We start from the raw sequence: 17,146 nt of genomic DNA on the forward strand, positions 1-17,146 counted from the left end.
GAACACTAGAGTTTCCTCTTCGAGGCCCAGAGAAGCCCAGATTCAATTCTTGTCAGGTGGGCACCCTTGTCCAGTGTCACCTGTGGAATCTGGGTGGAAGAACCTCACTGTCCCATACATCAGTAACCAGTCCATACTGTGCTCAGAAAATCCCTTCCAGGTTAGACTCTGAGTCAAAAACTAGGTGTTCATGCTGGAGAGTCTCTTTGGAGGAAGAACTGAGCCTACTTCTATTCTCCTCTTGGTTTCAGGATTCTAGACCCTCAATCTGTGCTATCTACACAAACAAGCAAAGCCACTCTTTAAGCTTGCATGGGATTAAATGAGGGGTTGGGGCAGTATGGGGCTGTGGTAGTTTGCCTGAGGATGAAGCTGGTTTCACCTTGTAGGAGCAGTGGAATCTTGGGTAAGCTGTTTAACTTCTCTGAATATCTGTTTCCTTACCCCTAAAAAGAGCAGTGTCAGATTATCCAATAATCAAGGTAACATGGGTTAACTTGCGCTTGTTTACTGATCTGTACCAAAATAGTTCACATTTTCCTACTGTACCAATGATTCTGCTTAGAGGTGTGGCTGGCCTCTGTCTCTCTCCCAAACCCACAGTTCCTTCCAACAGAATCAAAACAATGAGATATCGTCTTACCCCAGCATCAATAGCAAAGTTCATTGGACATCAAACAGCAAGTGTTTGAGAAGATATGGAGGAATAAAAACTCTCTTGTACCACAGGGGCGGGATGTAAAATGTTTCAACCACTATGGATGACAATTAGATGTTTCCTTTAAAGGATGAAAATTGAAATACCGTTTGATCCAGCTATTCTTTTACTGGGATATACCCTAAAGAAATCAGAGGTGTGACACAAATAGATATATAAACACCCATGTTTATTGCAGCATTATTCACAAGAGCAGAAATAGACCAAGTGCCCATCAACATATGATGGATAGACAAACTGTGGTACATTCACACAGTGGTATATTATACCACATTTAAAAACAATGAACTTATGAAATAACATGAAAGATTGATAAGTCTAGAGTACATTATGCAGAGTGAAAGAACTCAGAGACAAAAGGACAAATTCTAAAACTCACAATTATAAAAAATAGGATGGTTATGGATAGGGAAGTAGAAGAATAGGAAATGAATGGCTAGATAATGAACTTGAAGGGAAAGTCAGTCTGAAATGAATGGATGATGATTAGACATTGTTTGTATTGCAATTAACAATTTGAAACAGAATATACATAACTGGGGGAAAAGCTAATGAAAGGGTCATACGCAGAAGCAATTGTAGAGAATGCCAGGGAGTGATGGGAGCGGATGAAGAAAAGTGTAGATATTAGTGAATGAGTAAGGTGAAGGAAAAAGGAGGGCACAGTATGGATTTGATAAGATGTTGTGATAAATGGCATTGATTAATTGTAATAATTGTTAAACAAAATGTGTAGAATTATTGAATTAGAACTAATTTAAAAAATTATACACAGTGGCAAAAACAAAACCCACCCCAAAACAACTATTTTGATGTTGTGTGGGGAGAAGAAGCATTATTCTTTTGGATAAACCTCAAAAGAGATCATCTTCAGCAAGTAGATGGGTAAGGACTGTGGGATCTGCAGCAATCTTAAGACTTTTCCATGGAGCCTGCCTGGTTTTGGTGGGCTTTCTGTGGAGGCTGTACCCTTTGCCCTCCAGGCTGAGGTTCTGGGAGCCTTGTCCCACACCTCCCCACTCCCCACCCCAGCCAGCCACAGCCTTTGCCTCTCTACAGATGTTTCCAGTTTGTAGATTGCAAGGAGTTCACATTGGTCATTTGTTCCATTTGCTCAGAAACAACAACCAGCATTATTGGCAGGAACTAGAAAGGGTGCCAACTCCAGCATAACACAAAAAGCCCTAGTCATGGGCACAGGCGGGGGTGGGGTTAGGGGAGGGGGAAAACTCTGCAGTGACCTAGAGTTCTGTAGCCAAACTGAAGTCATGGCCACTGAGGCAGTGTCTCGATTTCCTCTGGAAGCCAGGGCAGGCCCCTTGACTCATCTCCTTGGGAGGGACAAAAACAGAAAGAGATGTTATCTCAGGGCCTGGGGGGAATTGGAGAGACTGGTTGCGGAGCCCAAGCCCCGACCTCTTGACCTGGAACATATTCTATTTCTTCACTCTTTGAAAATCAGGAAAGATTCCAGATCTTCAGTAAAAGCTTTAGAGTTAATGAAAGATTAGGTAATGTTTGGGATTTAGAATGGATTTAGCAAACACAAGTAAATGGAATGCAAATTACGCTTTGGGTCTCCAGTGTGCTCATGTTTGCCATGCAGCTGCTTTGGCTGAAGTTTGCTCTAATAGTCCCCTTCTTGCTGTTATTCTCCACACACAGGAGGTAGCCCTTTCACAGTTGTGAATGTTGGAGTGATCTATCAGGTCATCCGCAACAAATGACACAAGAGAAATGGAGACTATGATTACTGCTCTGTATACTCTGGCTCTTGAGACACAACCCATTGAGAGCTGCATCTCTAGCACAAAATGCAACAAACAGGGCCTAAACTACAAGTATCTGGAAAGCCAGCACTATCAGATCTGAGGCTGCCTTTCCCCAGGTTTACAGAGGTGCTGAGGGGAGGGTTGTTGGATGCCCATCTGGCAGTTCTGCTTCTACTTCTTAGCACCACCTCCCATGCAGACCTGCTGCTGGGGAGCTAAGTGAGAAAGGTGCTTCCAGACAAGTATGGAGAATAGAAAGGAAAAAGCATCACTGCCTCCCCACAGCCTCCTTGGGGCACTTTCTGCTTCTGAAGCCTGGAACACCAGGAGAGGATTTGGGCAAAGATAGAACTCTTCCAGGGTTCCCTTGGTGATTGATGTGCATGAGGTTTGAGTCCATCCAGAAGCTGGACTTGAAAGAAAGGCCTGGTGATCTTCTTTTGACACATCAGACACTGAAAACCCTCTGGAGAACAGTTCTATGCTGACACATCTGGGGCTGCTGTTGATCAGAAATGACATGAATCCAGATGGTAAGAGCCCCTCCATGGATCTGAGTGAGAGAATCAATACTGAACAAATACCAAATCTGGACAACGAATAAATACATCCATTGAATAGTTCCCAGTGAGCCTGTATCTCCATTTTTAAAGTGGTGTCGAGAGTGAAAGCTGGACAATGAATAAAGATTGCAGAGGAGGAGGCGATGCCTCTGAACTGTGATGTTGGAGAATACGAAATGTTCCACGGGCTGCCAAAAGAAGAAACAGGTAAGTCTCGAAGAAAGTGCAACCAGAAAGCTCCAAAGCCATTTCATATACTTTGGGCATGATAGGAAAGGCAGGTCTTTGGAGAGGGACATCATTCTTGGAAAGGTGGTGGGTCAGCAAAAGAGAAGACCCTTGAGGAGATGGATTGACACAATGACTGCAGTAATGGACTCAAGTGTCAGAGATGATGACGTTGACACAGGTTAGGAGAGGGTTCAGATCTGTTGTTCTTAGAGCTGCTATGAGTGGTACTCCACTCAACGTCACCCAACAGCAAACAACACATGTGGAGCACTGGGCCGGGCACCAGAGTGCCCTGTGGTGAGGTGTGGACATTCCACGCATGCTCACCTTCGTGGTAACTGCTTGGAGCGCCCCTGCAGGGAGTGGAGGGAGCCGTGCCTCCTCCTGGGTTCAGTGCAACGGCTCTGCCTGTATTACTTTATTCAGTCCTCAGAGAAATCTCTCTCTTCTATAAATGGAAAAGCACACTGTTTAAAGTCAAGTGTTGAAAAACAGAATTCCAAACTTGGCATGTTTTTTTTTTCAAACTTGGCATGTTTTGAGATACACGGTCAGAGTCCAGTTCTACTGTCCCCACCAGGAACCCCTGGGATTAGGTTAGGCTTGACCTCGCTACTGCTCAGTGTGTTCCCAATGGCCACCAAGCATCTCATTGTAGCTAAATATCCACAGGGGCATTGCGAGTGCTCTAGGTCTAGAGAGCCGTGGGATGGCGTAACTCAGCATTGCTACCACACCCACTGGCCTGGATTAGCTGTGTGGTTTGGTTTAAGACGGATATAAGGTGGAGGAATCCACTGTCCTTGAGTTGGTTCTGATTCCAGGTGCCTCTCCATTGGATTTCTTACGCAGATCAGCTGGTGGATTCAATTTCATGATGTTCGGTTAGCTGCACAACATGTAATGCACTCTGCTATCAGGGCTCCTATGATGAAGGAAGGAACTTTCAAATGTATGACATTGGCTGAGGGCTTCAGAGAGATGGAACCATAGGGGAAAATCTGTGAAGGGGCTCACCAATAAGGATACATGACTTCTTTCAGTACGACCCGTAACTAGCCACTATGAACACCAATTTTCTCTGACAGTTTACTCAACTCCAAATCCTGTGTGTCCTAAAAAAAACAAAACCAAACAAACAAAAAAATCCATCTGGAACTCAGTGACCTGGGTGACCCATTTGACTTTGCAGAACCTCAACTTCATCATGGGTCAGGGCAAGCCCACAAGAGATGTTCAGGGTTGACCTAGATCCTAGAGATGAATCAGTGATGGAGTCACACAGGACGTAGACAAGAGGAGATGTTGGTGAATGTGTGTGCAGTACCTCTATGGGGAACACCTTGTGAGACATATCACAGAGATGAGAGAATGCAGAGGACTGCGGTATGCAAGACGTTATTTCTCAGAGTTCCTTTAGGACCGAAACTGGTGGCATGTTGACCTGGCCAGGCACCAACCCCAAGCTCTCCTCCCTCTTGCTCAACTCCCACACGGATGTGGTTCCTGTCTTCAAGGAGCACTGGAGTCATGACCCCTTCGAAGCCTTCAAGGATGCTGAGGGCTACATCTATGCCAGAGGCGCCCAGGACATGAAGTGTGTCAGTATCCAGTACCCTATTTCCACCCACAGTGCTGGGACTGAAGTTAGAGAGGTCTTTCTCCATTCCTACAGATTCCTCATTTGATTGTTAAGAGATGTGGTGGTCAGCCTTCCTGCAGGGTGAGGAGACAGACCAGGGCAGGGGATGGGGTGGGGGAACAATGCATTATACATCCTATTTTAATATCTAGGTGCCTAGGCACTGTTTTAAGCTCTCAGAGCTTTGGGGAGAAGGAGAGGGGGAGAGGTGATACAAATATGCATAAGGAAGAATTTCTTCACTCATGGGGTTTACTAGCTCGTGGGAGAAGCAGTCATGTAAATAAATAGCTACAAATGAGTGTGGTAAGTGTTCAAATAGACGAATGTGTGCGCTGATGCCGGAGTACAGAGGAGGAAGCTATTAATGCTGCCTGGGAGGAACTTCAGTCTCCTGTGGAAGGAGGTGGGGTGTACATAAATGAAAAGCAATCCTAGCTGGGGAATCATAACGTTATGCTTTTCACGGCGTCATTCCTAAGGGCATGTGTACTAGGTAATTCTGGGTGTTGATGCCCACGGGTTGTATCAAGAGTTTCCCCTGAAACAACTCCCTTAGCCTCAGTGGCATTGTTGGCCTCATTATCTTTCTTTTCTTTTTTCCTCTTTCTGCCCAAACTGATAACCCTACAATATGACTGTGGGGGAAAAAATTCCTCATTTTCAAATCAGAGGAGGACTGGCAGGAATTGCAGTCTAACAACAGACAGGCTTGAGAAATGAATGCATGCTAATGCTCCTAACGCTGTTTGTGGAATCCCTGGATGGTGTAAATATTTAAGGGCTCAACCCCTAGGCTGGCTGTTTAAACCGATCTAAAGGGACCTCTGAAGCCAGAATTGATGATCTGCTTCCTTGAAAACCCTGTAGAGCACAGCTCTAGTCTGCTCACATAGGGTCATCATGAGCTGAAATAGACCAAACACCAATGATGATGTTCTAGGAATTTGTTATTCATACCTTGCCGGCACCCATGGTAGTGCTGTTCTTGGTACATGTCATCAAGATGGAACCAACTTATAGTTGACCCTCCAACAGGTTCAGAGGCTGTAAATCACATGGGAGAAGAGTGCTCATCTCTCTCGTGTGAAGCAGCTGATGTATTCAAACCACCTACCTTTGGGTTGGCAGTTCAACTTCTTACCCACTAGACCACCAGAGCTCTCTTACCTATGGAAGTAGTAATCAGGAAATCGAAAGATGTGTTGCATTGAGCATATCTGCTGTCAAGAACCTCTCCAAAGTGCAAAAGAAACGGGATATTTAAAGATTAAAGCACGCTTAATTGAAGCCATAGTAGTTTAGTTTACTTCCTATGCTTCTGAAAGCTGGACTTGGAATAGGATGAGAAGATTGGATGCCTTTGATTTGTAGCATTGGTAAGGAATATTGAGTAGCCTGCTGATGGCCAAAAGAACAAACAAATCTATTTTGGAAGATGTATGGCTAGTGTTCTTTAGAAGCAAAGGGTGGTGAGACTTCTGATGTACTTTTTGCATGTTGTCAGCATGGTGCAGGACAGGGCAAGCTTCAGAAATGCTGTTCACAGGGTCACTGAGTCATAGTGTACTCAATGACACATAACAGCAACAGCCTTGCCTACTTCCAAAAGGATGTGAGCCTACTCATAACAAGGGAAGATGATAAAGTAACCGAAACACCAAGAGCCTAGAGCCAATGAGGAGCATTATAGATACCCTGAAAGATGTAAGGAAAACATGATTACTGGAACTGAACATCAGCTCCGGGCCTCCCAACTGCCCACACAAAACGCATTATAGACCTTTCAGCAACCGGTTCAACAAAGCAGACCAGCTTATTAACAAGAGCAACCTCTCTGGAGCACTAAACTCAGAGTATTTATCCCACGGGCTTCACTGAAGGCACTCAGCCACAGTACATAGTATTTTTTACTGTGGTAGAAGGCTGAAACATACTTGATATGACAGTTTCTATATTAACCTTTAATAAAAAGCAGAGGGAATGAAGTTATATGGTACAACCTTACTGTCTCAAGTAGCCTTATTGTTTAGCAGGGAACTAAAGTAATACAATGTCACAAAGTCTTTGTTCATCTACTACATTCAGGAGGAGCCGGTAGAGAAGGTGGAGGAAGGGGTGGAAGACAGATCTCTTGACTTCCGTTTTTAATTTAATTTAATTTTATTTTATTTTATTGGTTTTCACACAACATTCATATTGGAGTTGAGTTTTGACAATCGCTAGAGAGCGGGCAGTTGGCACAAAATTCACAAAATCTCCCATTAGCTGAGTTAGCCTATGAAAAAAGTCTTAGGATACCAAAGAATTTTCTTCTCCAAATGACTAAGTCTTGACAAGGTGTTGATGTCAATACAGACTTTGATTTGGGTCCTAAATCCACCATTTACAAGCTATGATGCTCAGCTTAAGTCACTCAATTCCCATCAAGCCTTGCTCTCCATGTCCACGCTGTTGTTATTTGGTGCCGTGGAGTCGAATACGACCCATAGCAAACCTATGATCTGAACCCTGTCCTGTCCTATGCTATCCTCACAAACTCTGACACACTTGAGTCCATTGCAACAGTCACTGTGTCAATCTAGCTGGTTGAAGGTCTTCTTTTTCTGACCCTCCACCTTCCAAAGCATGATGTCCCTCTCCAAGGAATAGCCTCTCCTAGCCACATGACCAAAGTATATGAGATGAAGCTTTATCGTCTTTGCCTTCAAGGAATACTTAGGCTGCACTTTCTTCAAGAAATATTCGTTCTTTTGGCAACCGTGGTATATTCAGAACTCTTCTCCAACACCACAGCTCAAAGGCATCAATTCTTCTGTCATTCTTAATCATTGTCCAGTTCTCAGATCCATAGTAAGTGATTGAAAAGACCATGACCAGAATCAGGCACACCTTGGTCCTTAAACTGACATCATTGCTTCTCAATAATTTGGAGAGGTCCCTGACAGCAGACTTTGCCAGTGCAAAATATTTCCTAATCCCCTGACTTCTGGTACTAAGGGTGTTGATTGTGGATCCAAGTAAGATTAAATTGCTGACCATTTGAATCATTTCTCCATCTATCATGATGTTGCCTATCAGTCCAGTAGTGAGAATTTTTGTTTTCTTGACACTGAGATGCAATCCATGTTGAAGTCTGTATTTCTTTGTTTTCTGCAACAAGTGAGTACCTTGAGTCCTCCTTACTTTTGGCAAGCAAGGTTGTATCATCTGCATAACACAGATTACTGATGACTCTTTCTCCTACTCTGATGTCACATTCTTCTTCATAGAGTCTGCTTCAACAATTTTGTCAGGTTACAGATTCAATAGGTATGGAGAGAGGAAATGTTTTTAGGTGCCATCAAGTTGAATATGACTCATAGTGTTCTTATGACAATGGATCTGAACCCTGCCCTATCTTGAGCCATCCTCATGATTTCTGATACACTTAAACCCATTGCTGCACTCACTATGTCAATGCATCTCGTTGAGGGTTTTCCTCTCCTTTGCGGACCCTCCAGCTCTCTAAGCATGGAGTCCTGTTCCAAAGACTGGTCCCTCTTAACAACATGCCAAAAATGTAGGAAGCAAAATTTCACCATCCTTGCCTCCAAGAAGCTCCCCGGCTGTACCTTCTCAAGGACATATTTGTTTATTCCTTTGGAAGTTCAAGGAATATTCAGTACACTTCTCCAACACCATAATGCAAAGGCATTTATCCTTCTTCTGTCATCCTTAGTTATTGTACAACATTCATATGTATAGCAAATACTTGAAAAGACCATGGCTTGAATCAGGTGCACCTTAGTCCTTAATCAGACTTCATTGCTCCTTGACACCTTGGCAAGATCCTTGACAGCAGATTTTCTTAAGGCAACACATCTTTTGATTTCTTGACTTCTGCTACCAGATGTGTTGATTGTGGATCCAAGCAAGAGTAAATCATTGATGACGTCAATCTTTTCTCTATGGATTTAATAATAACTTGCAGTGTTCTGTGATGATTATAAATAATGAACATAAAACACCTAGCAAAGTACATATCACATGCTAATTGGCATTCTACTGATGGTTGCTTTTAGAATAATTATTAAAACCCTGTGGAGAAGGAGAAGACCCATACATTATTCAAATTGGAGGGAATTTATCTTTTGCTGCAAGGTTTGCATCTAGTTCATTCAGAGTTTGAACATGTTTGTTGGATAGAAGGTTAAACAGAGGGACTAGGATACAATTCTATCGTGAACATTAGGATCGACAGCTCTTCTGTCTAGAAATAAATTTCTCACCTCCTGGTGGGGTTTAGCTAAAGGATGTGGGAGATGTACATTAAGTTCCACGATGGCCCCTGTAACATCAGTGGTGAGCTAGGACCATTGTGGAGACTGGGAAAGAATAGCGAGAAATGACAGTGGTGTGGGGCCTCAAAGCTATGACAGAGGAGAAGTTGGGTTGTGAAGAATTTCAAAGACATTTGGAGAAATCATGAGCTCTCCCTACCCTGAACATGAAACACCTCATCACAGGTCAGGAAACTTCATCAGTGGTTATGGTAAGAGATTGGCAGATACCAAAAAAAGGCCAATGTACATTTCCAGATGTGGAAACTAGACATCCTTCTGAGACTCATACTAGCAAACTACTACCCTGATCTTCTCTGTCCTCACCTTCAAGGTTAATGTTATAGTGCTACCTCTTACCTGGTATACTATCTCAACTTCTTCCCTCCAATTTCTTCTTTTATCAATGAGCTTAATAATGTCTGCTTATGATTGTGGGGTGGTTGTGTTTAATGAGGCAGAGTGTGTGAGGAGTTTTGCATACTTTAAGGCAAAATGCAAGTTTCTTGTCAGTAATTTTTTAAAAAAAAGAAATCATTCACACTGTAACTGCACATTCCCATTTCCACCCTGTGATTCTCATTTCTATGAATCCTTTTAATCTATCCTTTCCTATCTTCTCAGCTTTATCCCTGGGAAAATGCTGCCTTTTTGATCCTATAATGTTGGTTACTCTAAGGATTGAATGTCTCCCCGGTTTTCTTTTTCATCTTACAGGACTGTCTATTTTATTGCTTGAAAATGAACTCACGGGTGAATTTTTTTCCAGGTTAGAAGAGGCTGCAGCACCGGGAATATCAATGTTGATGTCAGATGGATATTGATTGAAAGCAGAGAATGTCAGAAGAATGTATATCTATATTTTATTGACTGTGCAAAGCCTTTTGGCTGTGTAGATCATAACAAACTATGGCTAACATTGAGAATAATGGGAATCCCAGAACACTTAATTGTGCTCATGAAAAATTTACACCCAGCTCAAGAAGCTGTTGACTGAATGGAGCAAGGCAATACTGCACGGTTTAAAATCAGGAAGGATGCGTGTCAGAGTTGAAGCCTTTCTCCGTACTCATTAATCTGTATACTGAGCAAACAATTTGTGAAATTGAACTCTATGAAGAAGAATGTGGCATAAGGATCAGTGGAAAGACTCATCAACAAACTGCATTATGTAGATGACATAGCCTTGCTTGCAAAAGTGAGAAGAATCTGAAATGCTTGCTACAGAGGATCAAAGACTACAGCCTTCAACATGAATTACATTTTAACATCAAGAAAACAAAGGTTTTCTGGACCAAAGGCAATATCATGATAGAGGGAGAAAGGACTGGAACAATCAGTGATTTCATCTTACTTAGGCTCACAACCAACACACTTGGTACCAGTTGTCAGAAGATCAAGTAATGTATTACATGGGCAAATGTGCTATTAGGGACCTCTCCAAAATACTGAAGAACAATGATGTCATTTTGAAGACTAAGGTGCATCTGATTTAGGCCATGTTCTTTCCTATTACTTGCTATGAATCTGAAAGCTGGGCAATAAGTAAGGATGATTGAAGAGTAATTGATGCCTTTAAGCTGTGGTATTGGAGTACTGAATATCCCACAAACAGCCAAAAGGATGAATAGATACATCTTGGAAAAGGTGCAACCAGAATGCTCTTTGAAGGCAAGGATGGTGAGGTTTGCCTTTGGACATGTTGTTAGAATAGGTTGTTACCTGGAAAGAGATAGCATGCTTGGAGAGGTGTAGGGTCAATGAAAGAGAAGAAGACCCACAATGAGGTGCATTGACACAGTGACTGCAGCAATGGGCTCAAGTGTATCAGAGATGATGAAGATGGCACAGGATAGAACAAGATTCAGATCTGTCGTTCAGAGTCGCTATGAGTTGTACTCGGCTTGATGGCACCTAGTAACAGCAACAAAGGGCTATACTTGGAGCTTCCACCAGCCTATATAAAACCAGAAACCCTAGCCTTTTTTATGCTTTTGAGCTTTGTTCCACATTTTTCAACCAGGCTGTCTGGGACCTTCTACTGCGATCTCTTTTAGAACCACCAGCGGTGATAATGGGGTGCCATCTATTTCTTCTGGTTTCAGGGTCATGAAGTTGAGGTTTGAGTATTTACCAAAATAGAGCATTGTGTTTGTGAACTGTAGGAAGCCAATTAAACACAAGGTTGGTTTTATTTGAAAGGAGAAACAGTTTCTACTCAACCTTCTAGGGACAAGAGGACTGGATTTAATATTGCTTAGGACTATTCTTTTCATGTTGTGCTCTTATGTTTAATTGACTGTGCATAGATGTGAAATTGTGTGGATCACAACAAATTATGGCTAACATTGAGAAGAATGGGAATTCCAGGATACTGTATTGTGCTCATGAGAAACCAGTATGCCAACCAAGAAGTCTTTGTTCAAATAGATCAAAGAGACACTGCAGGCGTCAATATCAGAGTTGTGCCTCAAGGTTGCAGCCATTCACCATTCCTAACCAAATCATATGTTGTTGTTGTTAAGTGCTGTTGGGTCATAGACAACCCATTGGGACCCTATGAACGAAAGTCCTGAACCCTGTTGTATAACTATCATTGTTTCTCTAAGTTCATAGAGTTTCTGGAGGCAAGCTATTTCGGAAGTGGACGCCTCCCCTGCTTCCAAGCTCATTTTAATCTGGGTGTTCCACCAAATGCTGTCCACCATGGGTAACCATTATCACATTTGACACATCAGTGTCACAACCAATTCATATATTAAACAAATACTCCAATGAGCTGGAATCTATGAAGAAGAATGTGGCATCAGGACTGAAGGAAGATTCCTTAACAGTTTTCTTGCAGAAAATGAAGAGGACTCGAAGTGTTTTCTGAAGAAAATCTGACTACAGCCTTCAGAACTACACCTCAATAGAAAGAAAACAAAATCATCACAACCAGACCAACAGGCAACATCATGATAGCTGGAGAAAAGCTTGAAGTTGTCAAGAATTTATTTCACTTGGATCTACAATCAACACCCATAGAAACAACAATCATGAAAATGGCGACAAGGACATAAGTTTTATATTTTCTGTATTTGCCACAATAAATAAGAAGAAATAAAAATAAAAATAACCAAACCAAAACTAAAAAAACCAAACCAACAACAACAACAACAGAAGAAACAACAGCCAAGAAAACAAAAGACATACTGTTAACACAAAGGTCAGAAATTCAAATTCACCAGCTGCTCCCTGGAGAAAGAGAAGTAGTTGTAGCCTTGAAAATTCAACGGAGTATGGCTGTGAGTTGGAACTGACTCCAGGGCAGTATGCTGCTTGAGTTTGATTGCATTAAGTTCCCTGAACTGAGGTAACAAAGTGGCAGAGGAAAATGCTCAGAATACCACAAGTAAAACAACAGAAATTATTGTTTCACACTTCTAAAGAAACACATCTGAAAGGAAGATATCAGCAGGGCTCTGGAAGAAGATTGTACCCTCCCCTTCCCTCTTCTTAGCTTCTGATTATTTCTGGCAATATTTGGTATTCCTTGGCTTATAGATGCATCAACTGAGTCCCTGCCTCTTGTCGTGACATGGCATTCTCCTCTTTGCATCTCTATCTCTTTTCTTTATTTAATGATCAACACTAGTATGTTAGATTAGGGTTTATTCCTTATTGTTGTTATATAGTGGGGACTTGGCATCATCATGATAGATGGAGAGAAGGTTGAAATTGTTAAAAATTTCATCTTGCTCAGATCCACAATCAATACTCTTGAAGCCAGCAGTCAGGAAATCAAAAGAAGGCTTGCATTGGGAAAATTTGCTCCCAGGGACCTCTCCAGAGTGCAATGATGCCAGTCTAGAGACTAGGGTGTGCTGGATTCAGGCTCTTGTCTTCTCAGTTGCTTGCTATGTGTCTGAGATGCTGGTTAATGACTAAGGATGACAGAAGAATCGATGCCTTTGAGTTGTGGTGCTAAAGAAGAATATTGAACATACCAGAGACTGCCAAGAGAACAAACAGGTCTGTCCTGAAGATGATGAAACCAGGTGCTCCTTGGAGACAAGGATTTTGATACACCATCTCACATGCCAGGAAAGACCAGTTCTTGGAGAAAGACATCATGCTTGGAAGGGTAGAGGGTCAGCACAGGAAAAGACCTTGGATGAGATAGTTTGACACAGTGCCTGTGGCAATGGGGTTAGATATGTCAGAGATAGTGAGGTTGGTTCAGGGTAAGGCAAGATTCAGACCTAATGTTCATGGGGTCACTATGAGTTGTAAGTAGACTGGAGGACACATAACCACCACAAGGGGGAATTGGACTGACTCAGAGTTGACCTTCCAGAGGCAGTACATTACACAGAAGGAAATTGCCCATCTTTTTCCCTGAGGAAAGGCTAATGGATTTGAACTAATGGAATCCCATGTCTTTAGACTGGCAGTGCAAGTCCTTACCATTAAACCACCATAGCTCTCAATGGTGCCTCATTGTAACTTAACTGATAACATCTTCAGAGAGACTCTTTGAAAACATGGTCCCATGTATTAGGTATCGGGCTTTACACTTCAACATATCTTTTTGAGGGACACAGTTCAATCCATAACTTTGGCTCAACAACGTTCCTCGACCGTGCCATGAAAGAAAGGTTGCTTTTCTCTCAGCAATGAGTCCCTAGTGACAGTGGGAACATGCTGCCATCTGGTGACAGTTCTGAACATAGCATGTGACAGGGACACAGGAATACGTCTTCCAAACATTTATTTGAAACTGACACTGCGAAGCTTCTCTCAGTCTCAGATTCAGACAGTTTAAAGATTTTCTTATTTTTTGGTGTCTAAAACCTGGGGATGAATTTAGAGTCAGCTGTGTCTTTCTATAAACCCTCCCTCGGCCATGGAGCCTTCTGACATACTGAGAATGGGTGGAAGTCGGATGGGCGGTGTGTGGACACCCTGAGCAGTTCTTTTTCTACCAGGCAGGATATCCTGCTTGTCAGAATCAAGGAACTCCGCCTTTTTTTTTTAAATTTTGTATTTACAAAGATTTATTCATAACAAATACCTTTTTTCAGAAATGTAGAATTTTTAATATTTTAAATGAATACTTTTTCTAGTTGTTAGCATCTTATTAATCTAAAAAACGACAATGATTTATGCATAAAATACTGTTTAAAATTTTTGTTGTTGTTGTTTGGTTTTTGGGTGTTTTTTTTTCTTTCTAAGACAAAGTCACTACACATTTAGCCTTGGGGGTAACTGGCTTCTTGACCACAGCTGGGTAATTCAATTCTCTGGATCCTAGGAAGAAGTCTGCTGGGAATGGTGGGCTCCGGGTTAGCTTTTAGAGCAAGTGCAATTGAAGGACCCAGTCTCGGGGTGAGGACAGAGGCCAGTGTACCAGCTGTTCTTGGCTTTCTTCCCTTTGGCTTGACCGAGAAGTAGGAAGAGGAAAGACTGGGGGAGGGGACATCAGAGTGAACTAGGTGACAGTCAGCCCTGCTGCTGTGGGCTTGCAAGAGTAATGCTCTGTGAAAACACAAGTCTTAGGGGAAGTGGAGATGGGGCCAAGAGGAAGTGAGCAAACTGATTTTATGCAACTCTGCAGGCAGCAGTCAAATTGGTAAGCGAGAAAGCCCTGGGCAGAATTGGCCAGCTCATGTTACTGCTGTTAGCTGTCACCACCCAGTGCAAGTTCTGGCAGTCTCATGCGACACAATACAACTGCCCCCTGGGTTTTCTAGACCATCATAGGAGCTGATAACTCAATCTTTCCTCCCAAGGTGTTACTGGTAGGCCTAAAAGCTCCCTTTTCCTGGGCTTCTGCTAACTGCTTCTTGTCCTTATTATACTAATTGCTGAATATTCTGAAAAGCTGCAAAGATATGAGTGAACTGTCTCTCTAGCCAGCCTCTCAGGCTGTTAAACTGTGTCCTAGAAAGAAGTCTTCTAGAAGGAATCTCCCCAAAGGGCAAGGTTGTAACTCTGTGGTTTAGCTGGACCCAGTTGCATCAAACCTGAGTAGATGCTAGGTCAGCATCTGGGGCAGATGATATCTTTGCTGGGGGTTTCTGTTGTCCAGGTTGATACTTCTTATCAGATAACTTCCCTCTGTGGTGTTTAATTTCTTTTAATAGAATCAAAAAAGACCTGACCCTTCCTTTAAGTCAACTCAGTGACACATTGGCATTGAGTCAGAACCGACTTTTCTGACCCTTCAGCAGGTTTTCAAGGGCTGTAAATTGCCAGGGAGGAGATTGCTCATCTCTGACCCTTGGAGCATATGGTGGATTCGAACCTATAGAGAGATCACTGTTGAATGAGCAGGGCAATTCCTTGTGGACTATGCCACCAGAGCTCTTCTTTTAGATAAAAAATTCCCTGAGCTAGGTTTCACTTATAATTTACTTTATTACTATTATTTTTATTTTAATACTGGTTTATTTACAAAGTTTGAATGCATTGTTTCTCACACCAGATCCTTCCCATTTCCTTCACCCCACCCACCCATCAAATTGAAAGCGCTTATGATTAACAAACCCCCCTCCCTGCCCATCCTTACCCCTCTTCTTCCACCGTCCCCTTGGATACTCATAGTCATTCTACAATAATGATTTTTTTACCAGTATTTGTCCTAACGGGACTGAGTTAGTTCACTCAGCATAATGCTCTCCAGTCCCTCCCAAGTTAGGCAGTCATTTTTAAAATCATTACTCCTGCAATTTATTTTATTCTAAAATAAAATCAATCAATAAATGAGAGAGATTAATAAGGGAAGCGAGAATAATTCTTTCTGTCTCAGAGTTCTGGGAGCTTGTATCATACCAGTGGACTGTCCTGGTAGTCATGCCTCTGGTTTCTTCATGTCTTCCAAACTCAGAGTAGACACTAAATATTTATTATACGTGTGTTCTGTCCCTATTATTTGGCTACTACTCTCTTTTCCAGATCTAAAGACAGAACTTCCTACTGATGATATAACATCATCAATTCCAGGGCCTTGTAGTTGCAAAAGTTTCAAACCGCCATGTATTCTTCACTCACTGTGTAGTTTGTTGGTTTAGAAGCTGTCCTGGGTTTGAATGACTTCACAGCTGTGCAACCTTGGGCATGTTACTTTACCCTTTCAAGAATCAGCTTTCTCTTTTATTGGTAGCAAATCATTTTTAAATTGGATGAACTTTCAATTTTTTTACAAATCCATTTGAGAATCAGGTGATGCTGCCAGCATTGGGTGCAATCCTGAGTCACAAGTCTGCACTCTCCTTTGCAGCCGGTTCAGTGACGGCAGAACCTTTCCTCTCAACTTTATTGTTTACAATGACTCCTGCATTATCTTCAAAATAAAGAAACACCCCATCTTTTCTCTGCTATGACTTTCTTTGTCATATTAACCACTGCTGGATGTACCTTCTTTCTGAGCTCTGGTTTCCCTTTCTTGACAGTGACCATCACCATGTCACCCACACTAGCAGCAGCCGGAAGTCTGCTAAGTCGGCCATAGATCCCCTTCATGGAGAAGATCTATAGATCTCTGGCTCCTGTGTTATTAGCACAGTTGATCACTGCTCCTACCGGAAGACCCAGGGAAATCTGAAATTTTGCACCAGAGGACCCACCAAGTCCTCACTTCAACATCTTGGATACCAGAAAAGAATAAAAGAAGTGGATAATCCACTTTCTCAACAGTGATGATCAACTCAGCTCAGCCCGTTGCTGAGCTGGGACTGATTCAGAGCTCTGGTGGGTTTTCGATTGCTGTAAATTACATGGGAGGAGATTGCCAGTCTTTCTCCCTGGGAGCAACTGGTGAATTTGAACTGCTTGCCTTGGGTGGGCAGCAAAGGAATGATGATAGTGTCTATTTAATCGCATAGCAGGAGAGAGCACTGAATAAGATCTTTTGC

At 42.4% G+C, this 17,146-nt stretch overlaps 1 pseudogene; it reads right to left on the reverse strand.

Moving 5' to 3' along the window:
• Nucleotides 1-16,450: 16,450 nt before the first annotated feature.
• LOC102870192 lies at nucleotides 16,451-16,880 on the reverse strand (annotated as a pseudogene).
• Nucleotides 16,881-17,146: the final 266 nt, after the last annotated feature.

This window comes from Elephantulus edwardii, unplaced genomic scaffold (genome assembly GCF_000299155.1).
Source record: "Elephantulus edwardii isolate Elephantulus edwardi_28Jun2011 unplaced genomic scaffold, EleEdw1.0 scaffold00174, whole genome shotgun sequence".
In the NCBI taxonomy this organism is placed as follows: Eukaryota; Metazoa; Chordata; class Mammalia; order Macroscelidea; family Macroscelididae; genus Elephantulus; species Elephantulus edwardii.